Source organism: Macaca mulatta, chromosome 10 (assembly GCF_049350105.2).
Source record: "Macaca mulatta isolate MMU2019108-1 chromosome 10, T2T-MMU8v2.0, whole genome shotgun sequence".
NCBI lineage: Eukaryota > Metazoa > Chordata > Mammalia > Primates > Cercopithecidae > Macaca > Macaca mulatta.
In genome coordinates this window covers 86,785,266-86,804,576 of record NC_133415.1, presented here as the reverse complement: position 1 = coordinate 86,804,576, position 19,311 = coordinate 86,785,266, and the positions used below count along the sequence as shown (strand labels likewise).

General features: G+C 45.1%; 1 protein-coding gene and 1 long non-coding RNA gene across 41 annotated transcripts in view; one reads left to right on the top strand and one right to left on the bottom strand.

The window, feature by feature from the left end:
• RALY (RALY heterogeneous nuclear ribonucleoprotein) overlaps positions 1 to 19,311 on the bottom strand; it is an 87,450-nt gene that overhangs the window by 41,743 nt on the left and 26,396 nt on the right. For 29 of the 40 annotated variants that reach the window (XM_077951560.1, XM_077951544.1, XM_077951571.1 and 26 more), the window contains one exon: positions 7,125 to 7,207. The exons of 10 other annotated variants lie outside the window; for them this stretch is intronic. The gene's annotated coding sequence lies outside the window, so the exon portion shown is untranslated. Of the gene's footprint in view, positions 1 to 6,978; positions 7,041 to 7,124; positions 7,208 to 19,311 lie in introns of those variants that run through there. One more of the 40 variants, XM_015149183.3, reaches the window with a different exon arrangement.
• On the top strand, positions 7,268 to 17,350 carry LOC144332089 (uncharacterized). The gene is made up of 2 exons (XR_013399840.1): positions 7,268 to 7,399; positions 15,418 to 17,350. It is a non-coding gene; the product is annotated as an uncharacterized LOC144332089 (long non-coding RNA).

The window sequence follows — 19,311 nt, the reverse complement described above, 5'->3', positions numbered from 1 at the left end:
AGGTGGCAATGAGGGGAAGGATGGATAGTGGAGACTCAAATAATACAATGACAGATAATTCCAAAGAAGCAATTTCTGCTTTGTGTTAATGGGGTAAAGTAAGTTTTGAGCACCCCCCAATCTGTCCCATTCGATAAGTCCCCTTTATTCACTTCTTACTCATCTCAAAGTTCTAGAACCACCATTGCTCACAGACCATGGTTTCTTGAGCTTTGTTATCCAGCTTAGATTTTGTTCTCTTGGCAATGTTCTTAGGCTCAGGACCCTGTCTCACTGCCACAGCCAAAATCCCTAGAACTGCCCTCCAGTTAATCTAACCTACAGGTCCCTCTCCTGTTTGGCTGTTCTGCTCTGGCCTGCTGCTCCAAAGGGACAAAAGGATCTTCTTTAGTTTTAATGAAAACTGGGGAAGGGAACAGGGGAACCCAGGACCTCATAGCGCTCAGAGTCCTTTGCATGCGATTCCTTTTCCCCAAGCAAGCTGTAGGTTATTGCTTTGCTATGACAGCAATCCTCAAGCAAGCCAGCTGTTTCTGGAACCAAAGTAATAAAATATGGCCAAAATCCTCGGGTGGAGAGTGAATAGGAACAGCTGTTTCTTACATGAGCTGCTCTGGCAGCCTCCCCCCATCAGATCCCCGCTCCTACACAGAATTCTCTAGGAGCCATCTGATGATTACACTGGCAGACAATGAGTCTCTTGCCCTTTCTAAGCCACCAGGTCCACCTTGGTCAAACATTCATCCCCATACCTTGAAGGACAATGATGCACTGCTACTGCTCCTAGACCTTCTCAGACTCTATCCCAGGTCCCTAACACTGTAATTACTAACATTAATAGTCTTGTACATTTGTACACTATCCAATGGTCTTATATAGCACTTACCTGAAATGTGCTTTACACAGTAGGCTGGGTAGAAACTATTATTCCTTGTTTATAGATGAGGAAACTAAAGGTCACGAGTAAGTCCCCAGCAAGCCCAGGCATTGCTCAGAGCCCCTCCCACCTCAATGTTACCTATGGCATCTGCACTGTAACCCTTATTTAATGGAATCAAATCTCTGCTTAGAATTTCAGTTGTAACAGGCAAAACAGGTGTTCAGAAAGGTCCCCCAAAAGCCACTGTGAAGCCTCTGAAGTCCATGAGGTAGGCAGCTGTCTCTTCTAGCTCTTTATCAGGGAACCTTCCTCAGAAGCCTGGGAGGCCCTGGCTTGCCAAGTGTCACCTCACTTCCTGCTACACCACCCCCATATGTCTTACTTGAAGCTCAGCCTGCCTCACTGCCCGCCCAGTGCTGATTTTGGGGAGGTAGGGTCCAGGCTGCCAGGCGCTATGGGTCTAGCCCTAGCACTCTCTCTATACTGGTAACACATATACACTGTAGGCCACTTGTCTTCCCTATTGTTTCTGAATCAGGCCCCCTCTGAAGTTTGATACTTCTCCAGAGGCTACTGTATCAGAAGGAGCAAACTGACAGTCCACTGGTATAGTCAAGCCTGAAGAATTGTTTGGTTAGGGGTGTATTGTGCCTCAAAATTTAATAAACTAATCCTTAAGAAACTAGAAAAGCAGCCAGGCGCGGTGGCTCAAGCCTGTAATCCCAGCACTTTGGGAGGCCGGGACGGGCGGATCACGAGGTCAGGAGATCGAGACCATCCTGGCTAACACGGTGAAACCCCATCTCTACTAAAAAAAAATACAAAAAAACTAGCCGGGCGATGTGGCGGGCGCCTGTAGTCCCAGCTACTCGGGAGGCTGAGGCAGGAGAATGGCGTGAACCCGGGAGGCGGAGCTTGCAGTGAGCTGAGATGGGGCCACTGCACTCCAGCCTGGGCGACAGAGCGAGACTCCGTCTCAAAAAAAAAAAAAAAAAGAAGAAACTAGAAAAGAGCAAACTAGACCCAAAGCAGCAGAAATTAGAAAATAATAAAAACACAAGTAAAAAATCAATGGAAAAGAAAACAATGAAACTAAAAGTTGGTTCTTTGAAAACACAAGCAAAATGAACAAACCTGTATCTAGACTGACCAAGAAAAAAAAAAAAGACACAAATTACCAACAAATTAGACAACTTGGGTGAAACGGAAACATTCCTAAAATACACAAATTATCAAAAGTGACTCAAAAACAAATAGAAAATCTAAGTAGATTTAACAAGTAAGACATTTGAATTAGTAATTTTAAACTCTTCCAACAAAGACAAGCCCAGGCCCATGTGGCTTCACTGATGAATTCTATCAAACAATTAAAGAAGAAATAATACCAATCCTTTACAAACTCTTTCAGAAAACAGAGGAGCAGGGAACATATCAATTCATTCCATGAGGTCACCCTAATGCCAAAAGCAGATAAAGACCTAAGAAAACTACAGAACAGTATTCCCCAGCAAATCAAATCTAACTCCATATAAAAAGGATTATACACTACAACCATGTGGGATTTACTCTAGGAATGTGAAGTTGATTTAATATCTGAAAATCAATTAATGTAATGTCAATGTAGAATAAAGAACAAAGACCATAAAATCAACAAAATCTAACACCCATCCATAATGAAACCTCTTAATAAACTAGGAATAAAAGGGAACTTCCTTAGCCTGAACACCACACAATGGTGAAAGATGGAATACTTTCCTCCTAAAATTGGGAACAAGGTAAGGAAGGCTGCCTGCTCTTACCACATCTGTAGCCACATGGCCTCCTTTCGTTCCTCAGACACAAGAAGCACGCTCTTATTTCAGGACCTCTGAACTTGCTGAACTCTATGCCTAGAATGTTATTCCCCCAAAGATACATATAGCTCACTACTCTAATTCTTACATATTTCGGCACAAATTTTACTTTCTGAGAGGCCTTCCTTAATAATCCAGTGTCTCCCTATTCCCTTACCCTGCTTTATTTTTCTTCAGATTTATTTGTTTATCTGCTTTCCTCTACTAGAACATAAACTACAAAGAAAAAACTATTCTATTCACTGCTACACCTCAAACACTTGAAACTGTGACTGGTATATGACAGACAATCCAATACTCACTGAATGAATGAATAAATGTGTATCTTCAAAACGAAAAATGTCTATAGGAGAATGAATAAAAAGGAGTAGCGGGGGACTACTAGCTTAAGAGCCTGAGAAGGACCAGGGTTTCAGGTAGTGGGGAAAGAGCCAATGTAGGATATAATAGAAAAAAACTTGGTTTTCTGGAGCCAGATTCTTCTGGGTTCTAAGCTTAGCTCTTCTGATCACTGCTTACACGTCCCTCTCTAACTCTCAAGTAATTTATTAAATAAGAATATCACCACCTACCTCCCAAGTTGCTATGAAAATGAAATATATTTATGTAAAGCATTCAGTATAGTGTTTGATAATATATAGTAGACACTATAAATACTTAACATTTTCTGAAAACTCTGGCTTTCAAGAGGAACCCAAAACCACCACAGAATTACCCAGCCCCACCCTCATCTTACTGAGGGACACAGTTGTGGAGGTGCTGCTCCTAAATTAAGTGGCCTCCAGACTGTTGTTTTAACTTACTCTTCTTTCACTCCTCCCCTTTCAGTCAGCTTTCAGCTCTCACCCCTAGATGGGATTAATATAGCAGCTCTTCTCCCTTTTTTGATATGCTGCTTTTAATCCTATAGGGTTTTAGAAACCAAATGCTAAACTTGTTACAACAACACGTAAAAATAAGAATAAATGGCCAGGCGCGGTGGCTCACACTTGTAATCCCAGCACTTTGGGAGGCCGAGACGGGCGAATCACGAGGTCAGGAGATTGAGACCACCCTGGCTAACACGGTGAAACCCCGTCTCTACTAAAAATACAAAAATTAGCTGGGCATGGTGGCGGGCGCCTGTAGTCCCAGCTACACAGGAGGCTGAGGCAGGAGAAAGGTGTGAACGCAGGAGGTGGAGCTTGCAGTGAGTGGAGATCGTGCCATTGCACTCCAGCCTGGGCGACAGAGTGAGACTCTGTCTCAAAAAAAAATAAAAATAAAAAATAAGAATAAATTAGCACTGTGCAAATACTTAAGGATGACAATGCTTTACTTCCCTCTTGTTTTTCAGTTGGACTCTGGAAAAATGAGGCTGTTAGATAAATAAGCTATTATATGGGTAGCTTATCATATATAAATGTATATATTATACATTGATTTACATGGAATCGTTCATATTTTAGAAGTTAATAGTGGAGCTTCTTCACAGAGCAGTTGTTACAGGAAGCATATAAGATCCAAGCTTGGCACCCAGGCCAGGGAAAGGCCAGAAGCTGTAGAACTTTACATTAACAAGGCAAAAAGAAGTGGCAGCAAGAGCCTGGATATTCAGAGTACGAGGGAAGGTAGGGGTCAAAACCCTCTGTGCACTCTCAGGCAGATAGAAGAACAGAATATCCATTGTTAAAACCCAGTATGAAGAGAATGGTCTCCATCGTTGGTAAAGGGGGAGAACAAGATGGTAGAAAAACTGGAATGACCATGGCCTCCATAAAATGTGAGGCTACAGCACAAGAGCCTTTTTCACTAGCAGTAAGCAGGGGCAGGCAGGGAACCTAGGGTCAAAGGAGTAATAGCCTTCTTCAAGAGATGACAGCAGGGAACGAGGCAACACCTCAGTGGAGTGCCGACTCCTGTTGGGATGGGCTCTTGGGAACTGCTGTAGTATCCTATGCCAGGGTTCATGAGTGCACTTAAACCTGCACTCTGCAGCCCACACACTGCAAATTGTGGCTGCCTGTGCTACCTGGCTTTGTCATCTGTGCCACCTGGCTTTGTCATCTGTGCCCTGGAATCCTCTTCCTTAAGGAAAAACTAAGCTATGGGTAGGGCCTACAAAAGAAAGGAGAGGAGGAGAAGGGCATAAGAGAAGATTTACAGTGAAAAATTTCCAAAGGAAAATCCTCCCGTTTACTTTTGGGGAATGGGGTGGCAAACAGGTCAGGGACTGAGATGCCATAGATACTATTATATTTTGGATGCTGGACTCCTCCAAACCTCTTGCTGAAATCTGATCCCCAATGTTTAAGGTGGGACCTAATGGGAGGGGTTTGGATCATTGGGGGCAGATCCCTCATGAACGGATTAATCCCCTACCTGGAAGGAGGGTAGGGGAAGCGAGTGAATTCTCACTCTTTTCGTTCCTGTAAGAGATGGTTGTTAAGAAGAGCCTAGCATCTCCCATCTCCCTCTCTTACCATCTGATTTCTAGCCACAGCAGTTCCCTTTCCACCACAGTAGAAGCAGCCTAAGGCCCTCACTGAGTGCAGACACCCAATCTTGAACTTTTCCAGACATCCAAATTGTGAGACAAATAAATCTTTCTTCTTTATAAATTACTCGGCCTCAGGTACTCTTTTATAACAACATAAAATGAGCTAAGACAGACACTTAAAATGCTTTCCTCTCACTTTCTTGTTTCATTCATGCTGCTTTACAATTCACAAAGCTTTCCAACTTGCATTTCTCATTTGATTCTCTGTAACATACCTGCATGGTTGGTGCACACACGAGAGACATGAGGGGACAAGGAGGCACTCCGACTTTACATATAGGGGAATGAAGACTGTCCAAGGGCACATGTTGAAAGAAGATAAAAACCCAGGTTTCTCAACTTCAAGCCAGTACTGAGGTCCTTATCCTGTACTGGCCCAAGTGTTTATGAGATACCATGTGTTACAGATACATTCTTCTTGTTCTGGTCACTTTAGCCTGGGCCTCTGCCTGCTTGAAGGTTCTTCCTATCTTTCAGTCTAGTAGCTCCCCTCACTAGAAATACCACTGCTCAGAGGGACCCCCAACTCCTACCTGCCCTGTTCAGCCCCTCAACTGAATCTCCTTTCTGAATCCCTAAGTCTGCCTTCTTGAACTTTGTAAGAAAATTCAGAATTAAAGAGGGAAATTAGCGGCCCAACGAAAGCCTGTCAGGTCAGGAAGAACAATGGCATTTATGGTCAGACTGACCTGGGTTCTAACATCAGCTTTATGGATTCCCAGGTGTGAACCCAGGGCAAATTATTTCAGTTCCTGAGCCTCAATTTCCTCATCTATAAAATGAGGTTTCAGAGCAGGCTGTGGTGGTACATGCCTATAATCCCAGCTACTCAGGAGGCTGAGGCAGGAGGATCACTTGAGCCTAGGAGTTTGAGACCAGCCTAGGCAACACAGTGACACCTGTCTCCCAAAAACAAAAATAAAACCCCACACAAACAAAAAGGGATTTTGTCTAGATTGACATCAGTAACACAGTAAGTTCTTAATGTGTGGATTTTCCTTCCTTCTCACCATCTGCAGGTTCCCCTGACATCCCATTTATAAAGCCCTAATCACTCCACTCTCACCATTATTCATACGACATTTTGCAGAACTGAAGAAACTACAGGATTTTCTGGCGCTGACCTATGAGCTTGGCAGATCACAGTAAAAACTAAATCTAAGAAAGTCTCTAAGGGGCCAGGCGCGGTGGCTCACACCTGTAATCCCACCACTTTGGGAGGCTGAGGCAGGCGGATCACCTGAGGTCGGGAGTTTGAGACTAGTCTGACCAACGTGGAGAAACCCCGTCTCTACTAAAAAATATGAAATTAGCCGGGCATGGTGGTGCATGCCTGTAATCCTAGTTATTCAGGAGGCTGAGGCAGGAGAATTGCTTGAACCCGGAGGCAGAGGTTGCAGTGAGCCAAGATAGCACCATTGCACTCCAGCCTGGGCAACAAGAGTGAAACTCTGTCCCCCCTCTACCCCCCCCCCCAAAAAAAATCTCTAAGGGCTGTGAGGTCATGTTAAAGAGCTTGTGAGAGGACAGGTACAGCCACCAGGTCCCAGGATAGCTCCCCACCCGCCACATCCCAGCAGAAAGCAGCTAGCAGAAGCAAGAAGGAAGCAGACCTGCTCTGCCTTACTCATGGTAAATGATCCCAGACATTCTTGTGGCAGCTCTAGGAGAGCAGTCTCAACCCTCCTCCCAGTTCAGAAGGTTACCTGTGCAACATCCGATCTCTTAGACATGGAGTAGGAAGATAATCACTTGTGAGTTATCTGTACTGAAGGTAAAAACAATTCCCAAACTAGTTACCCTCCATGTTGGCCTAAGCTTGCCCAGAGCTTTCCCAGGCACCCTCACTCACCAGTAACAATGCTGAGCTTAGCCAGCCGTTTCCTCCTTTGGGTTACAGGGTCAGCACCACTTGCCTCCGGGAATAGGGCTCACCTATAATAGAGAGAAAAGTCCATTGGGGTGCTGCTCAGAACAGGCAGCAGGCATTCAAAATTTCTTTCTTTTTTTTTTTTTTTGAGACGGAGTCTCGCTCTGCCGCCCAGGCTGGAGTGCAGTGGCCCCATCTCAGCTCACTGCAAGCTCCGCCTCCCGGGTTCACGCCATTCTCCTGCCTCAGCCTCCCGAGTAGCTGGGACTACAGATGCCCACCACCGCGCCCGGCTAGTTTTTTGTATTTTTTAGTAGAGACGGGGTTTCACCGTGTTAGCCAGGATGGTCTCGATCTCCTGACCTCGTGATCCGCCCGTCTCGGCCTCCCAAAGTGCTGGGATTACAGGCTTGAGCCACCGCGCCCGGCAATTTTTAAATTTTTTTATTTTAGTAGAGACGGGATTTCACCGTGTTGGTCAGGCTGGTCTCAAACTCCTGACCTCAAATGATCCGTCTGCCTTGGCCCCCCAGAGTGTTGGGATTACAGGAGTGAGCCACCGCGTCTGGCCCAAAATTTCTAACCTTACACATTTTGCATCCTAGCAAAAGACAGGTCAATTATTTACAGCATATAATTTCAAGTAGTGCTAAGTGCCATAAAGAAAAATAGAGCAGGCCTGGCGTGGTGGCTCATGCCTGTAGTCTCAGCACTTTGGGAGGCCGAGGGGGGCGGATCACCTGAAGTCAAAAGTTCAAGACCAGCCTGGCCAACATGGTGAAGCCCTGCCTTTACTAAAAATACAAAAAAAAAAAAATTAGCCAGGCATGGTGGCGGGCGCCTGTAATCCCAGCTACTTGGGAGGCTCAGGCAGGAGAATCACTTGAACCTGGGAGGGGGAGGTTCCAGTGAGCCAAGATCACGCCACTGCACTCCAGCCTGGGCAACAAGAGCGAGACTCCATCTCAAAAAAAAAAAAAAAAGGAAAGGAAAGCAAAGTAAGGGACTAAAGAATGACAAAAGGTAAGGGTGAAGTCTATTTTAGATAAAATGGTCAGGGAGGGGCCTCTATGAGGGGTGACATCCAGAGAGATTTGAATGAAGTGAGGGGTAAGACATGCAAAGATCTGAGGGAAAAGTGTTCCAGGGAGAGAACAGCAAGTACAAAGGTCCTGTGGCCTTGGTATGTTTAAGGAACAAGGAGACTAATAATATAGCTAGAATGGAGTCACAAGGAAAATGAGGTATACTAGAAACACAAGAAGGAATTTGTTCTGTATTTTACGTATGAGAAAACTAAGGCTCAGAGATTAGGTTACTTGCCCAAGATCAAAATAAGTCAAGTGGTAAAACTGGGAGTCAAACTCAGGTCTTCCAGACAACTCTAACTGTCACTTGTGGCCCAGGCTCCTCCAGGCTTAGATAACCTAGATTCTAGCTGAGACAAACTTTCAAGCACTCTGAGATTTATTTCAGGTTTCTTTGCTCAGACCCCTCCTCTGTTGGGTGAGGATGGTGAAGAGAAATCCCTATATATTCATTCCCAGGAATGTGGAATGGAATAGAGCAGACTCTAGAATAAGAATAGTAGCACATACTTAGCACATACTAGGCACTGATATAAACCTTTTATTTGTATTAACGCATTTAATCTTCACAATCTTTTAAGGTTGGTGTGTTATTTTACTAATGGGGAAACTGAGGCACAAAGAAATTAAGTACATTTGCTCAATGCACAGTAACAAGATGGTGGAGCTGGGATTTGAACCCAGGAGTCCAACTCCAGGGCTTGCCCTCTTAACCTCACATTACATGTAACAATTCTCAAAAACAGAAGAAGGCAGGAAACATGTTCTCTTGTTCTAGTTTACATGGCTCACAGTCCCCCACCCATCTACACCCAAGCCTGACATCCTCTCCATATACTTGCAGTCCAGGCTTTTTACCGAATACAAGTTGAATGACTCCTGAGTCCTTCAGCCAGGTGGTTCCAGAGGCTTCTCTAATCTCTAGTTACTGTAATCTCAAAGCTATGATAATAATAACGGCCATTTAATAACAACTGTGCATTTACTGCACAGTTGGAAACAGAGTAGGTACTGGCCTAAGCACTATTTTATTTCAGAGGGAGTAAAAGTTGCTCCAAGTCATGAGTAGAGGGATTGAGGGTACGGGGGGCCTCCAGGTCTGGAACAAAGCAGCAAGCACAATGAATTGAAGGATCTCTGTAGCTCTGGATCAAAAGACAAAGGCAGAGGCACCAGGGAGTCGGGTGCTAAAGGGACTGGACTATCAACACCTCCAATCAACAAGTCAACAAACTCAATTCATCTTCTATTTCCCAGCCTCTATGATTCAGAGAATGGCATAACCATTCTCCCAGGTACTCAGACTCCAAATATTCATGGTCTCAACCCCTCTTTCTCTCTCTGCCCCATTCCTACAACGGCCAAATCCTTGTGGGGTTTTTTTTTTTTCCCTTCTGAGAGCTCTACTTTTTTCCACTCTAAGAGCTCATCCAAATCATTATTTTCTTTCTTTTTTTTTTCACCATAGTCTCACTCTGTCGCCCAGGCTGGAGTGTAATGGCACGATCTCAGCTCACTGCAACCTCCGGCCCCCCAGGTTCAAGCAATTCTCCTGCTTCAGCCTCCCGAGTAGCTCAGATTACAGGCACCGGCCACCACGCCCGGCTAATTTTGTATTTTTAGTAGGGTTTCCATGTTAGTCAGGCTGGTCTCGAACTCCCGACCTCAGGTGATCCACCCGCCTTGGCCTCCCAAAGTATTATTTATTCCCTACTTTGTCAACTTCCTCTTGGTTCAGGATCACATTATCTCTTGCTTGCACTACTGGAATATTTCTCAAAACTTACTGACATTACAAAGGCAGACTGCTACAGGAGTCTCTTCCCCCGTCTCTGTTTCACTAGTCTCCCTTACCCCTCTTACTCCAATCCATGAGACCCACACTGCCAGACTAATGGGCCTAATGCCACTTCCCTGCTCAAAAAAAGTCATGGCTCACCTCAGCCTTGCTCTTAGGTATGCCAGTATCTGGTCATCATCTGCCTTACTTCTACTGTGGGCTTTCCACCTCCCATATTTTTTGCCCATACTGTTATCTCACTGGAATTGCCCTTCTTCATTTATACACATTCAAACCCTTCTTAATTTTCAAGGCCTAGTGAATCTATGACGTTATCCTGAACCCTTTTCTCGCCACTCTCTCTGCCATGTTCTTGAAACATCTCCGGCTTGTGGGTATATTCACTTCTGGTCTCACCATTAGCTAAGGCCTCAGGAATACAGTAACCCTGGGTTCCCCTTCTTCCTTGTAAAAATTCCTGCTTCTTCCAAAGAATGGAGACCTAGTCAGTTACAAGATTTCTTTTTTATTTTTATTTTTATTTTTTGAGACGGAGTCTCGCTCTGTCGCCCAGGCTGGAGTGCAGTGGCGTGATCTCGGCTCACTGCAAGGTCCGCCTCCCAGGTTTACACCATTCTCCTGCCTCAGCCTCCTGCATAGCTGGGACTATAGGCGCCTTCCACCTCGCCCAGTTAGTTTTTTGTATTTTTTAGTAGAGACAGGGTTTCACCGTGTTAGCCAAGATAGTCTCGATCTCCTGACCTCGTGATCTGCCCGTCTCGGCCTCCCAAAGTGCTGGGATTACAGGCTCGAGCCACTGCACCCAGCCTCTTTTTTATTTTTTAAGATAGGGTCTTGCTCTGTTGCCCAGGCTGGAGTGCAGTAGTGCAATCTCAGCTCACGGCAACCTCCACCTCCCGGGTACAAGCGATTCTCCTGTATCAGCCACTCAAGTAGCTGGGATTACAGGCACATGCCACCACGTCTGGCTAATTTTTGTTTTTAGTGGAGATGGAGTTTCACCATGTTGGCCAGGCTAGTCTCAAACTCCTGACCTCAAATTATCTGCTTGCCTCGGCCTCCCAAAGTGCTGGGATCACAGGCGTGAGTCACTGCGCCCAGCCAGTTATAAGATTTCTGTTTCTATTCCTCCTACTTAGTCTGGATCTATCTCCCAACAACAGACCTGAGTTCTAATCTTCATCTCAGATCCCTCATCTGCAAAATGGGAATTCCTATACTGCCAACACAAGGATTTTATGATCACATGTTTTTATCAATGTGATAACAGGTGAGGAAAAGAGCAGAGTTAGGATGGGAGAGTCCCAGCCAGGTATTTTATAGTTCTTCTTGTAAGCTGAAAAACAGAGTACATACACGAACCTTCTAATTAGTCAAAAAATATTTCCTGATACTAGCTGTACTGGTTGGCTTTGCTATGTACACAGCTCTGAGTGAGGGGTTATGGAGGACGCACAGATGATTGAGAACAGTCTTTATCCTTAGGCACTTGGCATTCAGGATGGGACTATGATATCCCACAAAAAAAAATTACTAAGAATATTAGGCAGGATCTAACAGTTCAAAGAATGTTGTATACTGTGAAAGTGAAGAAACAAATCAGTCTGACCTGGGGTTGTCTCAGAAGCTTCACAGAAGAAGCAAAGATTTAAGCCAAGCCTTGATGCAGGGTGACAGAAAGACATGGGCTGCTACTATGCCTCAGGCATGAGGCTGGGTGTTAAACTGTTAATCCTTATGATACCCTGTGAAGTAGGTGATGACATGTCCATTTTACAACCAAGGTAACTGAAGACAGGTGAGGCTAAGTGTGCCATTCAAGGTCAAACAGCTAGTAAGCAACAAGGCTAAAATTTGAACCCAGGTCTGCTTTACTTTACTCCAGAGCCTACGTACTCTCATGATCTGCCTTACTTTATTACACAGCAACATGAAAGAAGACCAGATAAGCTAAAGTTCTTTCTATCCTCAAAATCCAAAGATTGAATGGGGGATGTGGAAGGAGTGGGGGTTGTGTGCTCACTGCTGCTCATCTTCTCCATAAGATTGTGACCTTATGGCAGGATTAGGGTCTTATGAACTGTCATATGGGTCTTGGGTGATGTAGGATTAGGGTCTTCTGAACTACCTGCCAGGCTCTGTGTCAGTCTAAGTATCTGACATGTGAGTTAATCAAGGAATAAACAAAACCTGCCCAGTAACTCTTATTCTGAGGACTAGAAGTAAAGTCCAAAATCTCAAGCTCCATATTCACAGTCTCAGTCCCAGTATTTATATCAACCAAACACCTACTAATCTGTTGGCTTAAGGTGTCCTTTTCCCATTCTTGTTTTCACAAGTTAAGGGAGATGCGAGGAGTGAAAAGGCAGGGAGCAGAGAAAAGAGGATGGGAAAGGGGTGAAGGGAGAATAGGTAAGGAAGGAGACACCTGAACAGGTTTAAAATGTCTGAGGTTTGGGAGGCCGAGGTGGGTGGATCATGAGGTCAGGAGATCGAGACCATCCTGGCTAACACGGTGAAACCCCGTCTCTACTAAAAATACACACACACACACACACACACACACAAATTAGCCGGGCGTGATGGCGGGTGCCTGTAGTCCCAGCCACTCGGGAGGCTGAGGCAGGAGAATGGCGTGAACCCGGGAGGCAGAGCTTGCAGTGAGCCGATGCGCTCCAGCATGGGCGACAGAGCAGGACTCTGTCTCAAAAAAAAATAATAAAATAAAATGAAATTAAATTAAATTTTAAAAAAGTTTGAGGTCTAGACTTTGGAAAAGATCTTTTTCCTTCTGGTACCAGAACCAAGGACTTTTATTCAAAAGAGAAGCAGCAGGAATTTCTCTTTATAAATGTTAAATGAAGGGAATGTGCTTGTGCAAACTCCAAACTAAATTTGTCAACAGGAGGTAAAGTGAAGCACTTATCAACAAGTTGCTCAGGGCTCCAACCCTTAGTCCTCACTATTGCCCTGCCCCAGCCCAACCTCTGCCTGGTTTAAGCTGAAGCCTGCAGAGGTCAGAAGACAAGCAGGTTCTTTCTCTTGTCACAGCTTCCTCCTCTATCAGCATTATTCCAAGCTAACAAGCCCTGGGAGTATATCTCTCCTTGTGGCTAAGGGGTTACTGACATCCTCTGGACCTTTCCCCAATAGCTCCCTGTCATGAAAGCTCTGTTGAAAAACCTTCCTTATCCTCTAAAAAAAGAAAACCCAGGAATCTACTACTGGAGGCTAGGGAAAGGAGCCAGAAAGTGAATGAAGAGTGAAAATTATGGGAAGCCTGGATCTGGACATCAAAGGGTGGGGAATCAAGCAAAAGGTCTGGGACAAGAGAAAAGGAGTATTCCCAGGGGGCCGAAGATGAAAGATTTTGATAGAGGAAATAATCTCCTACATTTGTAAAACAATTCTAAAAAAATAGCATGTCCCTACAGAACTCTTGCTGTTTAGAATAAGCAAGCTCTAGGGCCCACAGGAAGACTGGCTGAAAGAGGTGCTGGGCCAGGTAAGGTGGCTCACGCCTGTAATTCCACCACTTTGGGAAGCTGAGGTGGGCAGATCACCTGAGGTCAGGAGCTCAACACCAGCCTGGCCAACATGGCGAAACTCTGTCTCTACTAAAAATATAAAAAAATTAGCTGGGTGCGGTGGTGCATGCCTGTAGTCCCAGCTACTCCGGAGGCTGAGGCAGAAGAGCTTGAACCCAGGCGGCAGAGGATGCAGTGAGCTGAATTCGCACTACTGCACTCCAGCCTGGGCAACAGAGTGAGACTGTCTTAAAAAAAAAAAAAAAAAAAAAAAAAAAAAAAAAAAAAAAGAGGTGTTGCTGAAGGGTTACCTTCCTGAAGAGACAGGGAGAGAAAGGGAAGCTGGGTTCTCTAGGCCTCTGGGGTGGCAACCAAGGCACAAGTGAGCAGCCACAGCCACAGGAGATGATCTCAGTCTAATGGCTCCAGGCTCCCTCAGGCAGGGCTCCCCTGAAGGCAGTCTCCAACCCATTTCTGCCACAGTCAGCACTCGAGGGCTCACAACTGACCACACACAGGGAGTAAAAGACTGGCACAGGGCAAAGGCACAGGGCAAATGGCCCTCATCCCACAAGCTAACTTGCCAATCTATTTGATAGTTGGGTTCCAGCTCCCCTAACCTCTCAGCCTCAAAACTGCCTCAACCCTTCTCTAAGACTTGCTTATCCCAGCCTTTACTAAACCCCGTGGTCTTGCAGTTCTTCCAGACTCCTCCCCTCACAAGGATACCTGACCTTGACCCTTGTAACTGGCTCTACTGTATGGCTGCCTACGCTCAGGCATAATAAAACAACTGGCTGTGTTGCTGTGGGGTAAAGAAAATGACCTCACAACATAATAAAAAATGCAGCCAGGACACAAAATGGCTCAGTAAAACCCTCCCATACTCCCAAACAAAGACAGGTGTCAGGATGCCCAGTGTATCAAAAAGTAGGCCCTAGAGGACAGCTGGTTTCTTAATGACAGGTGACATTAGGGGTCTTGAGCCCAACCCATGTTCACGTATGAGAACATAATGCATGCCATAAATAGATGAAACTCAATCTAGGCAGTCTCCAAGCTGCCTGGAGGAACGTCCACAGAATACAACAGATGTGCAAGACAGTCATTCTTGCCTCTGCATTTTCTGGGTAGCTAACAGCATTTCTCCTTTCTCAGCTGAAGCTATCTCTAGTTTTCGCCTCCTCCTTCCCTAGAAGATCCAACCCGCAGGAATTATCAAGGGAGGCACAAGTAATTACTGTTTTCTTTTCTCCATGCTAATGAGACAGTTGGATGGTTCCCCTTCCCCCTCTCGAGCTGGAAGTGAGAATCTAAAGCTTTATAATCAGTAACCAACACACCAAAGCTCCGACCAAACACTGCTCTGTGCAATTGAGACCGTGTAGAAATGGCTTTCATGCCCCTGATGAGACCAGAGCTGGAAGGGTTCAACTATTTTACAAAAAGGGAGGTAAGATCAGAGCAGGGAGGGGAATCTGTCCAAAGTCACACAGAAGGAAGTCAGTGGCAGGGCCAGAACCCAGTCTCCTTATTCCCAACCAAGCTACCTCTCACCTCACTCAGACTTCATACAGTATGGAATAACTTTGGAGGGGACCTCAATGTGGAGGCTGGAACTGCAAATTTCAAGTTTACAAATCAATTTTTGAATAGGTATTCAAAAACCAATGACAGGCTGGGTGTGGTGGCTCACGCCTGTAATCCCAGTGGAGGCCAAGGCGGGAGGATCACCTGAGATTATCAGGAGTTCAAGACCAGCCTGGCCAACATGGTCAAACGCCGTCTCTACTAAAAATACAAAACAAAAAAAATTTAGCCAGGCATGGTGGCACACACCTGTAGTCCCAGCTACTCAGGAGGCGGAGGCAGGAGTGAGACTTCATCTCAACAACAACAACAACAACAACAACAAAAAAGCAATGATGTTGCTCTAACTGCAGATGTAGATTCAGTCCAGGAACTCCAGTTCCAGGGTGGAGGGTTACGATCTGAGAGATAATACCAATTTCACCCAAAAATTAAAATCATAAGTGGATGGCCAGGCAAAATGGAATCTGTGAAAAATTCAGTAAGGATTCAGTTTCAGCTCAGTTACGTAAAGACTGTAGGTACATGGATGGGAGTCAAGGGTAAGACTGTTTCATTTACCTGCCTGGAATCAGAATTAGTCTGAGAACTGGATTTGAATTGCTGAATCCCACCTGAAGTGAGAGAGGCGAGGGACTTTAGAAGCTGATAGGGAGGCTGTCTTCGGGTTAAAAAAATAAGCCTTGTTAGAGTCTACAAATCATTTCAGCTTAAAAATTTGAACCATTTTCCTCTCAGCACAGCGTTTGCAAATGCTGGTTCCTTTCCCCAGAGGCCATGTCTTCCTTTTTCTCTGACCATGACTAGTTAGCTCTGGGCTAGAGCATCCTTCAGTCCTCCTGCTTTACCTTGGGTACTCTTCAGTAAAAGCCCCTGATAATGCTAGGTTCAGTTTTTTCATCTGTGAACTAAGGGGAATGGACTAGTAGACTGAGGTCCCAGCGCTCAATGTTCTATACTTGAGAGCTCATTTATCCACCAGACCCAACATTCATTTTTAAAGAAAACTCTGGACCCCAACCATGTACCTAGATACCAACTCTTCCTCCCTGTTATTATACCATAGACTGACTGTGGGGCTCTTGTGATACTTCAGCATATGATCAGTGCTGACCATAAGGCTTCACTTTCTGGAGTGCACAAAATTAGGTGCTTTATTCTATAAATGGGCTCAGTTCCACATGAGATCCCTTGTCTTAGTCACCCGCCTAAGACTTTAGCCCCCGCCACCCCCACCCCCCCAAACTAAAGCCCAGCTCAAAATCCAAGGACAGGCCTCCCCACGAATGGCCATCGTCCAGAGACTGCCTGCCAGCCTAGATGTCCACTTGGGCTTGCTGGTCTCTCCACCCCTCTGTAAGGAAGGCAGCATACAGTAGGAAGAACCAGCAGATAGACCTAGGTTTAAGTCCTGGCTCTGCCACCAAAACTGGGTATCCTTAGTGCTCTGACCACTGTTTCATCTGCCTGTCTCTTCTACCACTCTTCCCTACTTGGGAGCAAGAAATATTTAGTTGTTTTCCCGTATTCGCAATGAGTCAGTCATTGTCTACTGAATGATACTCTCTAAAACTGAAGTTGTCACATTTGTAAAATGGTGATTAAATCACCTACCTCAGAATAGTGAAGATAAATGAGGGGGAAAAAGTATGTAAACTGCCTAGACTACTGCCTGGCCCTTCTTCCTCTACTGTATCTTGGATTCCCAGAGCCAAAAGTTTGCCTGTACTGAAGTACACCACCCATCCTGGAGACATCATGACTTGCTGACAGGGTCTGTTCCACTCTAGCAATCAGACTGACTGCCAGTTCCTGGAACCCTACCAATAAAAAGAGATATGACTACTCTCCTCATGGGTGAAGGTAGTGAATTTCAAGCAAATGATCTCTGAGCATATACTAATATTCTAGATTGAAAAGAGAGGGGAACTTTGGGGGGAAAAATGCTATGCTATGAAGCTGGAGCCTTAGAGAAGAAATCCCAAGTCCCAAAAAGTGGCTGAAGATACCTGTACTGGATCCTACAGAAGGGCCAGAGACGTGAAATGAATTGTCTTAGGTCACATAGGAAGCTGAAGGCAGAAATGAGCTTAAAACTCACCACTGTGGTCTCCCTAGATGGTACTTTTTCCATCCTTCAGGGCAGAGGCACAGTGCTGAAGGAAAAAGGAAGTAAGGCATAGGGGGCTGAGTAGAGGGGCACATGGGGATGTCAAGTGGCACACAGTTTCTGTTTGGTAAAGGCGACTGAGGGATAAAGCCAGCCTTTAATTTCGTAGGGGCCTTATGTGCTCTGGCAGTTGAGGGGCAGAAACAAGTTCAAACTGGACAGAACGAGTGTCAACAGTTATGGAGGGAAAAGGAATAGGGTGTCTCAAAGTATCATAAGCCCCTCCACCCACAACATCAGCTGCTTTGAGTGATCAAAACCTTCTGCCTACCGATCCCCAACTTCATACTATGTTCCAGATTTTCTATGGTATCTGTCTTTTCCACTAGAGGGCCCTCAAACTTAAAAACTAGGGATTAGTTATAAGGTATAGAGAAGAGAATAAGAGCTTTGTCCAGGCTGTGTGTGGTGGCTCCCATCTATAATCCCAGCAGTTTGGGAGGCAGAGACAGGAGATCACTTGAGCCCAGGAGTTCGAGACCAGCATAGGCAGCCAAGTGAGACATTGTATTTAAAAAAAGAAAAAAAAAAAAAAAAAGAAAGAGGAGGCTGAGTGTGGTGGCTCATGCCTGTAATCCCACCACTTTGGGAGGCCAAGGTGGAAGGATCACTTTGGGAGGTCAGGAGTTGAGGACCAGCCTGGGAAACAGAGCAAGACCCGTCTCTATTAAAAAAAAAAAAAAAAAAAATTAGTAAGAAAGTTTAAAAGAACAAATTTTTAAAAAAGAGTTCCGTCTCCTGAGAAAGATCTGATTGATGAGTCTTTTCTTTATTCTACTCATATTCACCCGAACTTCTGAGTTAAGTGACTGGCCCAAGGTCACACAGCTAATAAAGACAAATCAGGACTTGCCTGTGTATCAAGTATCCTTTTATGGCCATGGCTGCTATGGTTTGAATGTGTCCCCTAAAGCTCATGTGTTGGAAATTTAATCCCTAAAGCAACAATGTTGAGAGGGGGGACTCTGAGAGGCAAAATTAGGGCATGAGGGCTCTGCCTTCATGAATGGATTAATGTCATTATTGCAGGAAAGTGTTTGCTATCTTGAGAGTGGGTTTATTATAAAAGTGAGTTCGGCCCTCCCACTCTCTCTCACCATGTGATGCCTTCTCCCACATTTTTATGCAGCAACAAGGCCCTCACCAGATGCGGCCCCTGGTGAGGGGCCCTGGACTTCCCCGCCTCCAGAAGCATGAGTCAAACAAACTTATATTGTTCGTAAATTACTCAGTCTATGGTATTCTGTTACAGCAGCACAAAATGGACTAAGACGGTGACTTTCAGCCTGGCACAGTGGCTCATGCCTATAATCCCAGCACTTTGGGAGGTCCAGGCAGGCAGATCACTTGAGGTCAGGAGTTCAAGACCACCCTGGCCAACCTGGCAAAACACCATCTCTACTAAAAATACAAAAATTAGCTGGGCGTGGTGGTGCACGCCTGTAATCCCAGCTACTTGGGAAGCTGAGGCACAAGAATCACTTGAACCCAGGAGGTGGAGGTTGCAGTGAGCCAAGCCTGCGCCACTGCACTCCAGTCTGGGTGACAGAGTGAGACTCTGTCTCACAAAAAATAAACTAATTAAAAAGAAAAAGAAAAAGACAGTGACTTTCAGTAAATTTGATTTTTATAAAGTTTTGAGAGGTAGGTAAGACAGGTGTTCTCTGCTAAATCATGTCCCTTCTTCAAATACCTGCAATCCATTTCAGGCCTAGTTCTGACATTTATCTTCTCTTACAGAACCTGCATAACTACCTTCTTACTTACAGGTCAGCAAACTTTTTCTGTATAGGATCAGATAGTAATTAGGCTTTGTGGACTACCATAGTCTGTGTGGTATTCAACTTTGCCATTGTAGTGCAAAAGCAATCATGGATGAACAAACAAGTGTGACTGTGTTCCAGTAAAACTTTACAAATGAGGCAGTGGGCTAGATTTGGCCCACTAGTTTGCTGACACCTGTTCTAACTAATCTGTCTCCAATCACCTCTGT